Below are 16,301 nucleotides of genomic sequence, written 5' to 3' on the forward strand. Positions count from 1 at the left end.
CCCGGGAACAGTGAGTCCGGGCATGCCCGGGAGAGGCGCGTCTGGCCGTGTTCTGGCCGGTGCAAGGCGATTGTGTGCATCCAGCGGTAACCGCTACACACGCCCCTCCAGAATCGACCTGCACCGGCAGGGTCAATTTAAGGGGGGTCCGGATGACCCGGCTGAAGCGACCCCTGGAGGGTCGTGGGGAGGGGTCCGACGTGGTGGTGGGTGGTCGAGCGGGGGGAACTGTGGACGGGGGGCGGCCTCGCCGCGGAGGAAGGGCCAACCGTGGTGGTCGGTCGACGTCCATGTGCGCCGGTTTGAGGCGGTCCACAGAAATCCGGTCCGGCCGGCCGCCGAAGTCGACGATGAAAGACTTGTCGCCCCGTCGCAGGACCCGGAAAGGCCCGTCGTACGGCGGCCGGAGTGGCCCCCGGTGCGCGTCATGACGCACAAACACGTACTCCGCTGTGCGAAGCGCCGGGGGGACGTAGGACTGGGGGCCACCGTGGTGGGACGTCGGCACGGGGGCAAATCGTCGGGCGGCCTCCTGGAGATCCGAGCGCTGGCGAGCGGCGGACCAGGGACTGGTAGCGTCGGGCACGAATTCGCCCGGGACGCGGAGCGGCTGGCCGTAGACGAGCTCGGCGGCGGACGCCTGGAGGTCTTCATTGGGGGCCGTGCGAAGGCCCAAAAGGACCCACGGCAGCCGGTCGGCCCAACCGTCGTCCTGAAGGCCGGCCATGAGTGCGGCCTTCATGGAGCGGTGAAACCGCTCGCACAACCCGTTGGCTTGGGGGTGGTAGGCCGTGGTGCGGTGCAGCGTGACCCCCAACGAACGGGCGACCGCACCCCAAAGCTCAGACATGAACTGTGGGCCGCGGTCGGACGAGATGTCCGCTGGTGCGCCGAAGCGCGCGACCCAGGTGGCGATGAACGCCTGCGCCACGTCGGCGGTGGTGGTGGAGGCGAGGGGCACGGCCTCCGGCCACCTGGTGGTCCTGTCCACCATGGTGAGCAGGTGGGTGAACCCCCGCGAGGGGGGCAGGGGACCCACCAGGTCCACGTGGACGTGGTCGAAACGCCGTTCATGCACGGCGAAAGGTGCCAGCGGGGCCTGGGTGTGGCGGTGGACCTTGACCCGCTGGCAGGCCGTGCAGGCGTTGGCCCAGTCGCGGATGTTTCGTCGAAGGCCGTGCCAGACGAAACGCGCCGACACCAGCTTCTGAGAAGCTTTCCGGCCCGGGTGAGAAAGGCCGTGGATGGAGGCGAAGATGCGGCGCTGCCAGGAAACGGGCACGATGGGGCGAGGCTGGCCCTGGGAGACGTCGCAGAGCAGGACGGTGCCCGCGAAGGGAATGTCGGCCAGGCGGAGGCCCGTGTCCGCCGCACGGAGTGCCTGCACCGAGGCGTCGGTGGTCTGGTCGGCCGCCATGAGCGCGAAGTCCACGCTGAGGTGGACCGCGTTCGCGCTGGCCCGAGAAAGACAGTCGGCCACGGCGTTGTCTTTGCCGGCGACGTGCCGGATGTCCGTGGTGAACTCCGACACGGCGGAGAGGTGGCGCTGCTGGTGGGCCGACCACGGCTCCGTGACCTCAGCCATTGCGTAGACCAACGGCTTGTGGTCGACGAAAGCCGTGAACGGGCGGCCCTCCAGGAAGTGTCGGAAATGGCGAACGGCCAGGAATAGCCCGAGCAGCTCGCGGTCGAACGTGCTGTAGTTTAACTCGTTCCGCCGGAGTTGCCGGCTGAAAAAAGCGAGTGGCTGCCAAACCCTGTCCACCCATTGCTCATGGATGGCGCCCACCGCGTAGTTGGAGGCGTCCGTAGTGAGGGCGATGGGCGCGTTGAGCACCGGGTGAGCCAGCAGCGTTGCGTCGGCGAGGGCCCGTTTGGCGCTGGCGAAGGCCGCGTCCATGGCCGCGGACCAAACAATGTCATGCTTGGCCGGCTTGCCCCGGAGGGCCTCGTAAAGGGGCCGCATGAGCTGAGCAGCGCGGGGCACGAATCGGTGATAAAAATTCACCATGCCGAGGAACTCTTGGAGGGCCTTGATGGAACGGGGATGCGGGAACGTGGTGATGGCCTCGACCTTGGTCGGCAGCGGCACGGCCCCGGTCTTGGTGATGCGGTGGCCCAAAAAGTCAACGGTCGTCGTGCCGAAGTGGCATTTGACCGGGTTGACAATTAAGCCGTGCTCGCTGAGGCGACCGAACAGTGTTCGGAGGTGGAGGAGGTGCTCGGCGCGGGACGTGCTGGTGAGGAGGATATCGTCCAGATAGACGAAAAGAAATGGCAGGTCGCGCAGCACGCCGTCCATCAAGCGCTGGAACGCCTGGGCCGTGTTCTTGAGGCCAAACGGCATCCGCAAAAATTCGAACAGGCCGAACGGCGTGATGACGGCCGTCTTCGGGACGTCGGCCGCCCGGACAGGTACCTGGTGGTAGCCCCGTATCAGGTCAATTTTCGAAAAGATGACCCGTCCCGCCAAACGGGCGGAAAAGTCCTGAATATGCGGGATCGGGTACCTGTCGGGGGTGGTAGCGTCGTTGAGACGGCGGTAGTCGCCACACGGGCGCCATCCACCCCCCGGCTTTGGCACGATGTGCAGTGGCGAGGCCCACGCGCTATCGGAGCACCGCACGATGCCGAGGTGCTCCACCGCGTCAAACTCGGCCTTCGCCACGGCGAGCTTGGCCGGGTCGAGGCGGCGGGCCCTGGCGTAGACCAGCGGGCCCGTAGTGGGTATGTGGTGCTCGATCCCGTGCCGCACCGCGACGGCCGAAAACGTCGGCCGCGTGAGGGCCGGGAATTCCACGAGCAGGCGAGCGAACTCGTTCGCTGCCGGGAGGGCGCACGCCAGTTCGGTCGGCACGGAGCTGCTCATCGTGCACGCCAGGGAGCTGAAGGTCTCGGCGTTGACAAGGCGACGACGTTTGACGTCGACCAGCAGCCCATGCGCACAGAGGAAGTCGGCGCCCAGCAAAGCCATGGGGACGCAGGCGGTCACAAAAGTCCATTGAAAACGCTGGCTGCCGAAGCAGAGGGTGACGACGCGTGGGCCGAAAGTGCGTATGGCCGAGCCATTAGCAGCGACCAAAGAGGGGCCGCAAACGGCGTCCCGCCTGTCCTGCTCGGAGGCGGGTATGATGCTCAGTTGGGCGCCGGTGTCACACAGGAAACGCCGCCCAGACGCTTTGTCCCGAATAAACAGCAAGTTGCCCGAGTGGCCGGCGCTCATGGCTGGGAATGAACGCCGGCCCGGCCGTTTCCCGACCTGCCGAAAGTGCACGGGGGCCGGCACGTCCGAGCCTTGTGTCCGAACCTGGCGTGGTAATAACACCACGCCCGGTCAGGTGGAGGCCCCGGCCGTCGTGTCGGAAGCGGGCGGTGCGGCGTGGCGGCCGCCAGTTGCACCGGCAGTTCGGCCTCCAACCGCGCAGGGCGCTCGGGCGTCGTGGGCGTCGCCTCGGACGGCGGCGGGCTCCAGGTAACCGCGCCAATGTGCTGGCCCGCCGAGGAGATCTTATCGGCTTCCCTGGCGAGGGCGCGGGAATCCGTGATCAACGTGCCAGCCAGGGCGAGGCGTACCGGGTGAGGCAGCTGGCGAAGGAACAGCTCGCGGAACAGAAAATCCGGAGAGTGCTCACCGAGCAACGAGAGCATATAGTCCATGCGCTCGGACGGGCGCGTGTCGCCGAGCTCGGGCAGAGCGAGCAGGCGCCGTGCGCGTGCCGCCGGTGAGAGGGCGAAAGCGTCGAGGAGGAGTGTCTTCAGCGCGTCGTATTTGTCAGCAGCCGGCAGGTGCTCGAGGAGGCTCAAGGCGCGGGCCGCGGTGGCGGAACCGAGCGCCGCCACAACATGGTGGAAGCGGGTGTCGTCCGCGGTGATGCCTCGCAGGGTGAACTGAGAGTCCGCCTGAGCGAACCAAACAGCCGCGTGAGCCTCCCAGAAGGTAGGCAGTTTAAGCGTCACTGCCGTATCCATGTCGGTAGGTCACCAATGAAGGAACTGCGCTCCAACGCGAGTCGAAAGAATTGACGCGACCAAAGACGGAATTCGTCCGAGTTGCTTTATTGAAACAAAACAGCTCAGGTATTCTGACAAGCCCGTTAATCGGGCAGCAATATATATACACATTTATGTCGGGAAGTTTGCCCGGCAAAAGCTATACCGGGCATGCCCGGGTGTCAAGGGCGAGCCTTGGAAAGGCGAGTCTGGACCTGCCCGGGCATGTTTGGCTGCGGCCTGGCAAGTCGAGGCTGGGCGTGTCCGGGCGCTCTGGACGAGCCCTGGAAAGGCGATAGCGGGCATGCCCGGGAAAGACGAGACCGGGCGTGCCCGGGAGGTTCGGGCGTGCCCGGGAACAGTGAGTCCGGGCATGCCCGGGAGAGGCGCGTTTGGCCGTGTTCTGGCCGGTGCAAGGCGATTGTGTGCATCCAGCGGTAACCGCTACAACACTGCCTTTTGCTCAAATTGCCTCCCCCTCGCACCTCACATGCTGAATTAAACACAAAGCCCAATTAAATAACTTTATTACAAATCAAATTAGGTACAGTACATTTGCAAGTAAACAGTTAAAGTTTTGTTTTCTGCCTTTGTTTTATTTTGTTTTCAAAAAATTGTGGAAATTATGTAAAAAAATGAATCTTTGATAAATTGTATAAAAATTGGCTCAACCTATTCAATAAGAAGACAGAAGTAGTTCAAAAGCATAAATACAATGTAACTTCCACGTCCACGCGTTAAGAGAACTAGGGCATGCCCGTACGTGGGTGCCCGTTCCTTGCCAAAAAAAAAAAAAAACGCTACCCGTACGCTCTACCCCGCCCGTACGCCCGTACGCCCGTAAACAAAAAAAACAACGCTCTTCGCTTCCGCCCTTCGCTCTGACTGAATTGGGAGAAATAATGCGCATAAGAAATCGAGAAATTATTATTTTCTCCGGAAGAAATCGAATTACGAACCGTAATGGCGCACGCGCTCGGCTCGGCTCGCTCTCACATCGGCCACGCCTACGCAACAACGCGTTCTGTGATTGGCTGCCGGAAGTGCAGTCTTCACTGTCCGGAAGGTCGCATATCGCAGTTACGATGAATCGCAAATTAGTTTTAATTAGTTTTAAAACATAGTTGAACGCCAACATAGTTTGCCAACGTGAAATAAATGAATACGCTCTCAAATGTGCCGTCCGAGGCAGAGTCTGTTCGCCACGTTCGGCACACGTGATAGCTCGCTGCTCTCTGATTGGTTGAATCGTTTTTTGGACATAGCTCGGTAACTACTTCTCCGATTAATATGAAACCTTGAAAAGGCACATCCTCGGGTCCCCAGCAATATACCTGGCAAGTTTAAAGTATATCGGACCGGTAGTTGTCGAGAAACAGCGGTCACAGACAAACAGACATACATACATACATACATACATACATACATACATACATACACACAGAGATTACTGGAATTATAGATAGATAAAAACATAGGGGCAATACCCCTCCCTGGTGCTCACCTGGTAGAATAAACAGTGTGCTACACTGACAAAAGGTATTTTAAACCAATTTCAATGGTTTCTAGAAGACAGGGCAGCATATAGAATCATACTAACATAATCATAAGACTTTATAAACAAACAAAGAAAAAAACACCTATTTTGGGGGGCAACCCCCCCTCCCCCACAAATATATATGACCCTCCCACCCCGTGTACCTCCTCAGACCCAAATTTTTCCAATGCTTTTTTTTTTTGTTTTTTTGTTTGTATACAAGATCGAGGCTCGTGAAAGAGCGAACATTAATCACACAGAAAAACAAACAGACACATAAAACAAATAACATCGGGAGCGGTAGACAAGATGGGGAGAGAGGGGGAAGGACACAAACACAACATTTGAGAGCAGGGACCGAGAGACATGGAGACATCGAGAGAACTGTGGGAGGGAGAGGGCTTTGGGGGGGAGGCATGGAAGGGGGGGGTGGAAGCGGGGGTGGGAGAGGTATAAAACATATGGACACTGCCAGGACTTCCAGGAAAGAAGTTGGAATTTCAAACAAGGTGGATCTGGGGTGAATTAGTGGGGGTGGAAAATATCAAGGTTTTGGATGGGGGAAGATAAGAGACGGTGGTGAACAGCTGTTTTAAAGACCTGGATGGAGGAGTGGGATTGAAGGGAGTGTGGGAGTTTGTTCCAGAGGTGGGAGAAAAGAGGAATGAAAGAGTGAAGGTGAGCAGAGAGCCGAGATTTCGGCAGTTTAACCATCAGAGGGTTGCTGGCAGATCTTGTGCGACCTGTAGGAATATTTGGGGGACAGAGCACAGAGAGAGCTGGGGGAGCAAGGCCGGAGAGGAGTCGGTAGAAGACAGAAAGACCACCGACCTGCCTGCGGTGAGTGAGTGAAAGGCCCTCAGAGTTAGCTTCATCACGGGAGATTCCAATGATTCTGAAAGCTTTGGTTTCAACAGCGTGAAGCCGAGCTAGGTGTGAGGCAGGAGCACCGGCCCATAGGGGAGAACAGTATTCCATTGAGCTGCGGATGAAAGCCTTGTATGTGGTGAGGAGCTCAGGTGTGCCAAGGAAGGACTTCGCACGACGGAGGATGCCCAGTCGGCGACTGGCTTTGGAGGCCAGCTTGGAAATGTGGTTTTCCCAAGAAAGATCATGGCAGATAGTGAGACCCAAAAGCTTGAGCGACAGAACTTCTTGGAGAGGATTGTTGAGGAAGTAGATGGGAGGGTTGTCCAGTCGATCTTTTCGGAGAGACATATAATAGTAAGAATGTGAGTTTTGATGTGTGATTTTCCTTCCAATCACCATCTAACCTTGTGAAGAAAAACATGCATTTTCCATCCATTCACCATGTAACTTTGTGTATAAAAACATGCATTTTCCATCCAATCACCATGTAACGTTGTTTTAAAAAACATGCATTTTCCATCCAATCACCATGTAACGTTGTTTATAAAAACATGCCTTTTCCATCCAATCACCATGTAACTTTGTTTATAAAAACATGCATTTTCCATCCAATCACCATGTAACGTTGTTTTAAAAAACATGCATTTTCCATCCAATCACCATGTAACTTTGTTTATAAAAACATGCATTTTCCTTCCAATCACCCTGTAACGTTGTTTATAATAACATGCATTTTCCATCAAATCACCATGTAACTTTGTTTATAAAAACATGCATTTTCCTTCCAATCACCATGTAACTTTGTTTATAAAAACATGCATTTTCCATCAAATCACCATGTAACTTTGTTTATAAAAACATGCATTTTCCATCAAATCACCATGTAACTTTGTTTATAAAAAGATGCCTTTTCCATCCAATCACCATGTAACTTTGTTTATAAAAACATGCATTTCCCATCCAATCACCATGTAACTTTGTTTATAAAAACATGCATTTTCCTTCCAATCACCATGTAACTTTGTTTATAAAAACATGCATTTTCCATCAAATCACCATGTAACTTTGTTTATAAAAACATGCATTTTCCTTCCAATCACCATGTAACTTTGTTTATAAAAACATGCATTTTCCTTCCAATCACCATGTAACTTTGTTTATAAAAACATGCATTTTCCATCCAATCACCATGTAACATTGTTTATAAAAACATGCATTTTCCTTCCAATCACCATGTAACTTTGTTTATAAAAACATGCATTTTCCATCAAATCACCATGTAACTTTGTTTATAAAAACATGCATTTTCCTTCCAATCACCATGTAACTTTGTTTATAAAAACATGCATTTTCCATCCAATCACCATGTAACTTTGTTTATAAAAACATGCATTTTCCTTCCAATCACCATGTAACTTTGTTTATAAAAACATGCATTTTCCTTCCAATCACCATGTAACTTTGTTTATAAAAACATGCATTTTCCATCAAATCACCATGTAACTTTGTTTATAAAAACATGCATTTTCCTTCCAATCACCATGTAACTTTGTTTATAAAAACATGCATTTTCCTTCCAATCACCATGTAACTTTGTGTATAAAAACATGCATTTTCCTTCCAATCACCATGTAACTTTGTTTATAAAAACATGCATTTTCCTTCCAATCACCATGTAACTTTGTTTATAAAAACATGCATTTTCCTTCCAATCACCCTGTAACGTTGTTTATAAAAACATGCATTTTCCATCAAATCACCATGTAACTTTGTTTATAAAAACATGCCTTTTCCATCCAATCACCATGTAACTTTGTTTATAAAAACATGCATTTCCCATCCAATCACCATGTAACTTTGTTTATAAAAACATGCATTTTCCTTCCAATCACCATGTAACTTTGTTTATAAAAACATGCATTTTCCATCAAATCACCATGTAACTTTGTTTATAAAAACATGCATTTTCCATCAAATCACCATGTAACTTTGTTTATAAAAACATGCATTTTCCTTCCAATCACCCTGTAACGTTGTTTAAAAAACATGCATTTTCCATCAAATCACCATGTAACTTCGTTTAAAAAAACATGCATTCTCCATCTAATCACCATGTAACTTTGTTTAAAAAAACATGCATTTTCCATCAAATCACCATGTAACGTTGTTTAAAAAACATGCATTTTCCATCCAATCACCATGTAACTTCGTTTAAAAAAACATGCATTCTCCATCTAATCACCATGTAACTTCGTTTAAAAAAACATGCATTCTCCATCTAATCACCAAGTAACTTTGTTTAAAAAACATGCATTCTCCATCTAATCACCAAGTAACTTTGTTTAAAAAACATGCATTCTCCATCTAATCACCAGGTAACTTTGTTTAAAAAACATGCATTCTCCATCTAATCACCAAGTAACTTGGTTTAAAAAACATGCATTTTCCATCAAATCACCATGTAACTTTGTTTATAAAAACATGCATTTTCCATCAAATCACCATGTAACTTTGTTTATAAAAACATGCATTTTCCATCCAATCACCATGTAACTTTGTTTATAAAAACATGCATTTTCCATCCAATCACCATGTAACTTCGTTTAAAAAAACATGCATTTTCCATCCAATCACCATGTAACTTCGTTTAAAAAAACATGCATTTTCCATCTAATCACCAAGTAACTTGGTTTAAAAAACATGCATTTTTCATCAAATCACCATGTAACTTTGTTTATAAAAACATGCATTTTCCATCAAATCACCATGTAACTTTGTTTATAAAAACATGCATTTTCCATCCAATCACCATGTAACTTCGTTTAAAAAAACATGCATTTTCCATCCAATCACCATGTAACTTCGTTTAAAAAAACATGCATTTTCCATCCAATCACCATGTAACTTCGTTTAAAAAAACATGCATTTTCCATCTAATCACCAAGTAACTTGGTTTAAAAAACATGCATTTTTCATCAAATCACCATGTAACTTTGTTTATAAAAACATGCATTTTCCATCCAATCACCATGTAACTTTGTTTATAAAAACATGCATTTTCCATCCAATCACCATGTAACTTCGTTTAAAAAAACATGCATTTTCCATCCAATCACCATGTAACTTCGTTTAAAAAAACATGCATTCTCCATCTAATCACCAAGTAACTTGGTTTAAAAAACATGCATTTTCCATCAAATCACCATGTAACTTTGTTTATAAAAACATGCATTTTCCATCAAATCACCATGTAACTTTGTTTATAAAAACATGCATTTTCCATCCAATCACCATGTAACTTCGTTTAAAAAAACATGCATTCTCCATCTAATCACCATGTAACTTCGTTTAAAAAAACATGCATTCTCCATCTAATCACCAAGTAACTTTATTTTAAAAACATGCATTCTCCATCTAATCACCATGTAACTTCGTTTAAAAAAACATGCATTCTCCATCTAATCACCAAGTAACTTTATTTTAAAAACATGCATTCTCCATCTAATCACCAAGTAACTTTGTTTAAAAAACATGCATTCTCCATCTAATCACCAAGTAACTTTGTTTAAAAAACATGCATTCTCCATCTAATCACCAAGTAACTTTGTTTAAAAAACATGCATTCTCCATCTAATCACCAAGTAACTTTGTTTAAAAAACATGCATTTTCCATCCAATCACCATGTAATGTTGTTGAAAAAAACATGCATTTTCCATCCAATCACCATGTAATGTTGTTGAAAAAAACATGCATTTTCCATCCAATCACCATCTAACTTTGTTTAAAAAACATGCATTCTCCATCTAATCACCAAGTAACTTTGTTTAAAAAACATGCATTCTCCATCTAATCACCAAGTAACTTTGTTTAAAAAACATGCATTTTCCATCCAATCACCATGTAATGTTGTTGAAAAAAACATGCATTTTCCATCCAATCACCATCTAACTTTGTTTAAAAAACACAATAATAATAATATAAGAATAAATAAAATAATAAATAATAATAATAAAAACAACTCCAATCATTCACAGAGATGACATAATCACTCCACAAATCCCATTCAAATTCCCATTAAAATTTTAAGATGAAGTACGGGAGAGGCAGGTTCGTTGATGCACTTTTCAGTTATGTTGGCCTATAATGAAGACTGTTAGCTCGACAGGATTCATGAATTGTCCAAAATAAATATCAGGGTCTTGTACATATCCCCGGTGTGTACCCCGGTTTAGAATAGGTACACCGTATCCCTGCGTGTCGTAAGAGGCGACTAAAAGGGTTGGCGTCAGGAAGGGCATCCGGCCATAAACACATTGCCTCAAAAAGAGAACCATGCCAATTACAACTACATATGGGCAGGGTACAGCCCGAAGTACCCCGTGGGGGACCCCACTCCCTCTCGTCAAAACTCAAGGTGGGGAACCCGATCGAAGCAAGGGTGGAAATCACTCCATTTATGACGACGAAAAGTCTGATGCCCGACGTGGAGTTCGGTTTCTGAGGTTTGGGACGTGGAATGTAGGGACAATGACAGGGAGATCAGGAGAAGTGGTGGAAGTATTGGTCAGAAGAAGAGTGGACATATGTTGTGTGCAGGAGACAACATGGAAGGGAAGTGGTGTGAGAATCGTGAAGGGTAGGCAGGGACAGAAATACAAGTTTGTGTGGCAAGGGTGCCCAGGAGGCGTGAATGGTGTTGGTGTCCTGTTTTCTGAGGAGTTTGTAGACAGTGTGGTGAGTGTGACGAGAGTGAGTGAAAGGTTGATGATGGTGAAAATGATGATTGGAAAGCTCTTGGTGAATGTCATCTCGGGATATGCTCCACAGGTTGGTCGGAGCGATGAAGAGAAGGACAAGTTCTGGTGTGCAATAGAGAAGCTGATGGAAAACGTGAAAGATAAGGAAGTTGTTGTGGTAGGAGGAGACCTAAATGAAAATGTGGGAGGGAGTATGGACGGTTTTGAAGGAGTTCATGGGGGTTACGGATATGGTGTGAGAAATGGAGAAGGTGAAAGGATTTTTGAGTTTGCTGATGGAGCTGATTTGTTGATTTGTAATAATCAGTTCCAGAAAGAGGATAATAAGCTTGTTACATACACGTCAGGTGGGTCGACGACAACCGTTGACTACCTGATGGTGCGTAGGCGAGATAGGGGGCACCTCCGGGACACAAAGGTGATCCCGGGGGAGGAGACTGTTTCACAGCACCACTTGGTTGTCTGCGACATAAGGTTGAAAGGTGCGAGGAGAGCTCGGCGGTTGAAGTACCAACCGAGAATGAAGGTGTGGAGGTTGAAAGAGGTGACAGTGAGGGAGGCATTAAAAGAGAGGCTGAGTATGGTGGAGGATGATGTGGTTGAGCTTGAAAGTTGTTGGATGTCAATGAAAGAAAGTCTGTTGGGAGCCGTTGGTGAGGTATGTGGATGGACAAAAGGACCATCGAGGCACTGGGAAACATGGTGGTGGGATGATGAAGTTGGAAAGAAGATTGACGAGCAGAGGAAGAAGTTCAAGGAGTGGCAGAAGGCGAAGGGTACGGGGGCAGAAAAGGAAGAGCATGAAAGTTATAAGGCAGCCAAGAAGGCTGCAAAGAAAGAGGTAGCAAAGGCGCAGGAGGCATGTCGGAAAATGTTCGGAGAACGCTTGGATTCGGAAGAGGGTCAGAGAGCGGTATTCAGGATGGCAAAGCAGATAGCGAAAGAGAGGTGTGATGTGATGGGGGTGAGTTGCTTGAAGGATGAAGTGGGACAAATCGTTGTGGACCGAGATGGAATTAAAGGAAGATGGAAGAGATATATGGAAATACTGTTGAATGCAGAGAATGAATGGGATGGCAACATAGAGAGTAACCCAGTTTTAGGACCGGCAGAGAAGATAACCGAGAAGGAAGTTGAGGAAGCGATTAAAGCAATGAAGAGTAGAAAAGCGGGAGGGCCGACGGGAGTTGTGGGAGATATGTTGAAGGCAGCAGGAAGTTGGGGTGTGAAGAGAATGACAGAGATCTGTAATCTGGTGGTGAAAGAAGGCTGCATTCCAGTGGTTTGGGAACTGAGTACCCTCGTCCCTCTATACAAGGGGAAAGGTGACCCTCTGGACTGTGGCTCGTATCGAGCGATAAAGTTATTGGAGCATGGAATGAAGGTATCGGAAAGGGTGTTGGAGAGGAGGATAAGAAAGAAAGTTAAGATTGACTAAATGCAGTTTGGATTTATGCCAGGAAGAGGAACGACAGACATGCTTTTTATTGTGAGGCAGTTGCAGGAGAAGTACATGGAGAAGAGGAAGAAGTTGTTTCTTGGATTTGTTTATCTGGAGAAAGCATTCGATAGGGTTCCACGTGAAGTAGTGACATGGGCATTGAGGAAGTTAGGAGTGGAGGAATGGTTGATCAGAGTCGTGATGGCAATGTACAAAAGAGCGTGCACAGCTATAAGGACGAAGGACGGGAACAGTGGTGAGTTTGAGGTGAAGGTGGGAGTGCATCAGGGGTCGGTACTAAGTCCACTACTATTTGTAGCTGTGATGGAGGTGCTGGCTCGGAACGTAAAGGAGGGTTTACCATGGGAGTTGTTGTATGCAGATGATCTGGTGTTGATTGCAGAAAGTATGGATGGACTGAAGGAGAAGATGAACAAGTGGAAGGAATGTATGGAGACGAAAGGTCTGAAGGTGAATATCGGAAAAACAAAGGTGATGGCAAGTGGTAAAGCATGTGGTGAGGTGCAAGGAACTGGGAAGTGGCCATGTGCTATGTGCAGGAAGGGTGTCGGAGTGAACTCAATTCAATGTACAATGTGCGCTGAGTGGGTTCATCAAAAATGTAGTGGTTTGAGAGGGTCATTAACCAGTGTGGCAGCTACATTCAAGTGTAAGGTGTGCACAGAGGGAGCTGCAGATGGAGGAAATGTTGAGTTGGATCTTGGAGACGGCGTGAAGCTGGAAGGTGTGAAAACATTTTGTTACCTTGGAGACATGCTGAATGGAGAAGGTGGATCAGACTCGGCAACGGTTGCTGGAGTGAGATGTGCATGGAAGAAGTTTCGGGAACTGAGTGGCGTGCTGACGAGGAGGGGAGTGTCGTTGAAGCTGAAGGGAAAGGTGTATGCTGCATGTGTGAGAAGTGTTATGATTTATGGGAGCGAGACATGGGTAATGAACGTAGAGCAGCAACAAAGGCTGGAAAGGGTGGAAATGCGAATGGTTCGGTGGATGTGTGGAGTATCGTTGAGAGAGAGGAAGCCAAATGAGGAATTGCGAAAGATGATGGGAATAGAGCCTGTGATGGATGCTGTGAAGAGAAACAGTTTGAGATGGTTTGGTCATGTGTTGAGGAAGGATGAAAGTGACTGGTTGAGAAGAGTGATGGAAATGAATGTGGAAGGAAGTAGAGGACGGGGTAGACCGAGAAAGACTTGGATAAAGATGGTCGAAGAAGAAATGTGGGCAAGGGGGTTAACAAGGGGAGATGCAGAAAATAGGGCAAAATGGAGAACATTGTCATGGGGACTGCAAGGCTAACCCCCGCTCTTGCAGGGAAAATGGCCTTTTAAAATGCCTGTTGTTGTTGTTGTTGTTGTTGTACATATCTGTGAAGCATGCCAGATCCGCTGCATTATCAAACTTGGAATGGTGGCTCACAAAAAAACTGTTTGTCAAACGTATCATCTGACCTGACCAAGTGGGTTAGTTGATACACCTTGGTAGGCGTGAATGGGTTCGATGATACATTGATTAACATTGTGAATGAGTTCGATGATACATCGATTTTTCATGGAATTTCTGCCAATGGTAACAAATTAGCATGCACATACTAACAGATACACATCAAACTAGGCTACATGCCATCATTTCTGTATAATATTTGTACTAATGGTATTTTCAGAGTCAATGAGCACTGTTAATTAAAGCTGTTTGTTTGTTATTTATTCAGTTGTATACCTGCTATGGATACATAGGTAATGTAAAGTATATCTAACAATAGGGCTAAAGGTTAAGTTAGAGAGAGAAAAAAAGATCTGCCAAACAAATGAATCGGCAAGCATCAAATATCAGGAAAGGAACAAGATTCACAACTCAGATGGACACAACTCTTATATTCTAAAGATGTACAGTGTAGGCTATATAGGCCTTACATATATTATGATGTATGAAGCCCAGTTACAAATGGCTACAGCATTGTCTTGTAAAAAAAATAAAAATTAATGGATTAGTTGATACAGGTCGGTAGGGTTAGTTGATACGCATATGTATACATAGGTAATGTGTATACAATGTATTGTATTGCAATGTATTCATACGTTTAAAAAACATGTATACATCGGTAATGTGATACGCGTATCAACAAACCTACTCAGACTGTATTATCTAACCCATCCATGGGTTTTTTGCAACACATGTTGCCCACATGCTTAGGACCTAATAGGTGTAATATCCTGGCAATCAAAGCAGCGTAGGCTGAAAGCCAAGTTCACAAGGTATAATCAACCAATGAGAACTCTTGTGAAATCTATGTAGTATTATCATAATAAAGGATCTTACCTTTTGTTGGCGTTTTTACTCAGGAGGACACAAATCAGGGTTTTTGGAGAATCACACCCTTTCTTTGTCTGTAACTTCTTGACCTACTTATCAATGATACGTAATGCATCTAGCTAACAACACAGGGCAGCATTTACACAAGTTTCATTTCTGAGGGCTGGGAGGAAGGTTGTATCAACTAACCTACTGTATCAACTAACCTGCCTCTCCCCTAATAATTCCACAAACACCATTCAAATTCCCATTTAAATCTTATCAAATAAATAATGAAAAAAACCCAAAAATTCCCACTCTAAGCACATTTAGGGACTTTAAGTCGGTTGTCTCGTCTGCTTGAACTTGTACACGTAAAAATCCCCTCGAAAAGAGAAGGTCATTGTGTTCTGGTGCTCTCTCCTGGAGATGTTGAACGGGTCTTGATGCCAAGTTTGAAGGTGCATGGTTCGAATTGGTTCATACATTGAACTTCAGGAAATTGATGAAGCACAGGTGTATTGGTCCAAATGTCCACCTGTGAGGGTTTTCTTGAACATTTTGATGATTAAAGATTGACAATTCAGGAGGCGAGGATGGTTCACGAGCGAGCGGTATTCAATGACAAAGGACGGACTGTAACCGAAACAGGCCCGGACAGGTCAGGCCCGGAAATGTCAAAACGAAGGTTACTGACCTTGAAATGAGATAGAAAATAATGTATAATCAGTAATGAGGTTAGTTAGCTACGTAATACCGAAAATTTGGTGAAAAATGAAATGGAAAAAAAAATATGAAAAAAAAAAATATGAAAAATCGAGCTCTGTGGGGCTGGACACATGACATTGGCCTAACCAAATATCGAAACCCCCGTCAGATTCCACCAAACCCCTCGGAGGAGATGTAGCTTGAATTCGATTACCCCCTAAAAAGACATCTTTTTGGGCGTGGCTCCGCCCACAATGGGCGCAATACGCCCACTCTAGGCAGGACACAACTAGATCATGATATCAACCTCCCACCCAAGTTTCATCAAGATCGGATGATATCATCGGGTAGTTATGCTGCGGACAGACAGACACACACACAGACACACACACAGACACACACACAGACACACACAGACAGACGCACACACATGACGAATATAGTGGTCACTTACTGGTGAACCAATATAAAACGCACAAATGGAGTCACGTGGAAACATCGAGAATTTTAACCTGTTTTTGTAAATTTCATTGGTTCATTAATTCCTTGGAGTGAAATAAATTATCATTTTCGGTGAAGGTAAAGGTGTGTGCCGGGTGTGACGTCAGAGAAGCAGGTGTTTGTGTTTATTGTATAAAAAGGTGAGTCTGGTGTGAAATTCATTCGTTTCGTCATTCACTTGTT

The sequence above is a fragment of the Myxine glutinosa genome, chromosome 5, assembly GCF_964187855.1.
Source record: "Myxine glutinosa chromosome 5, kmMyxGlut1.1, whole genome shotgun sequence".
NCBI lineage: Eukaryota > Metazoa > Chordata > Myxini > Myxiniformes > Myxinidae > Myxine > Myxine glutinosa.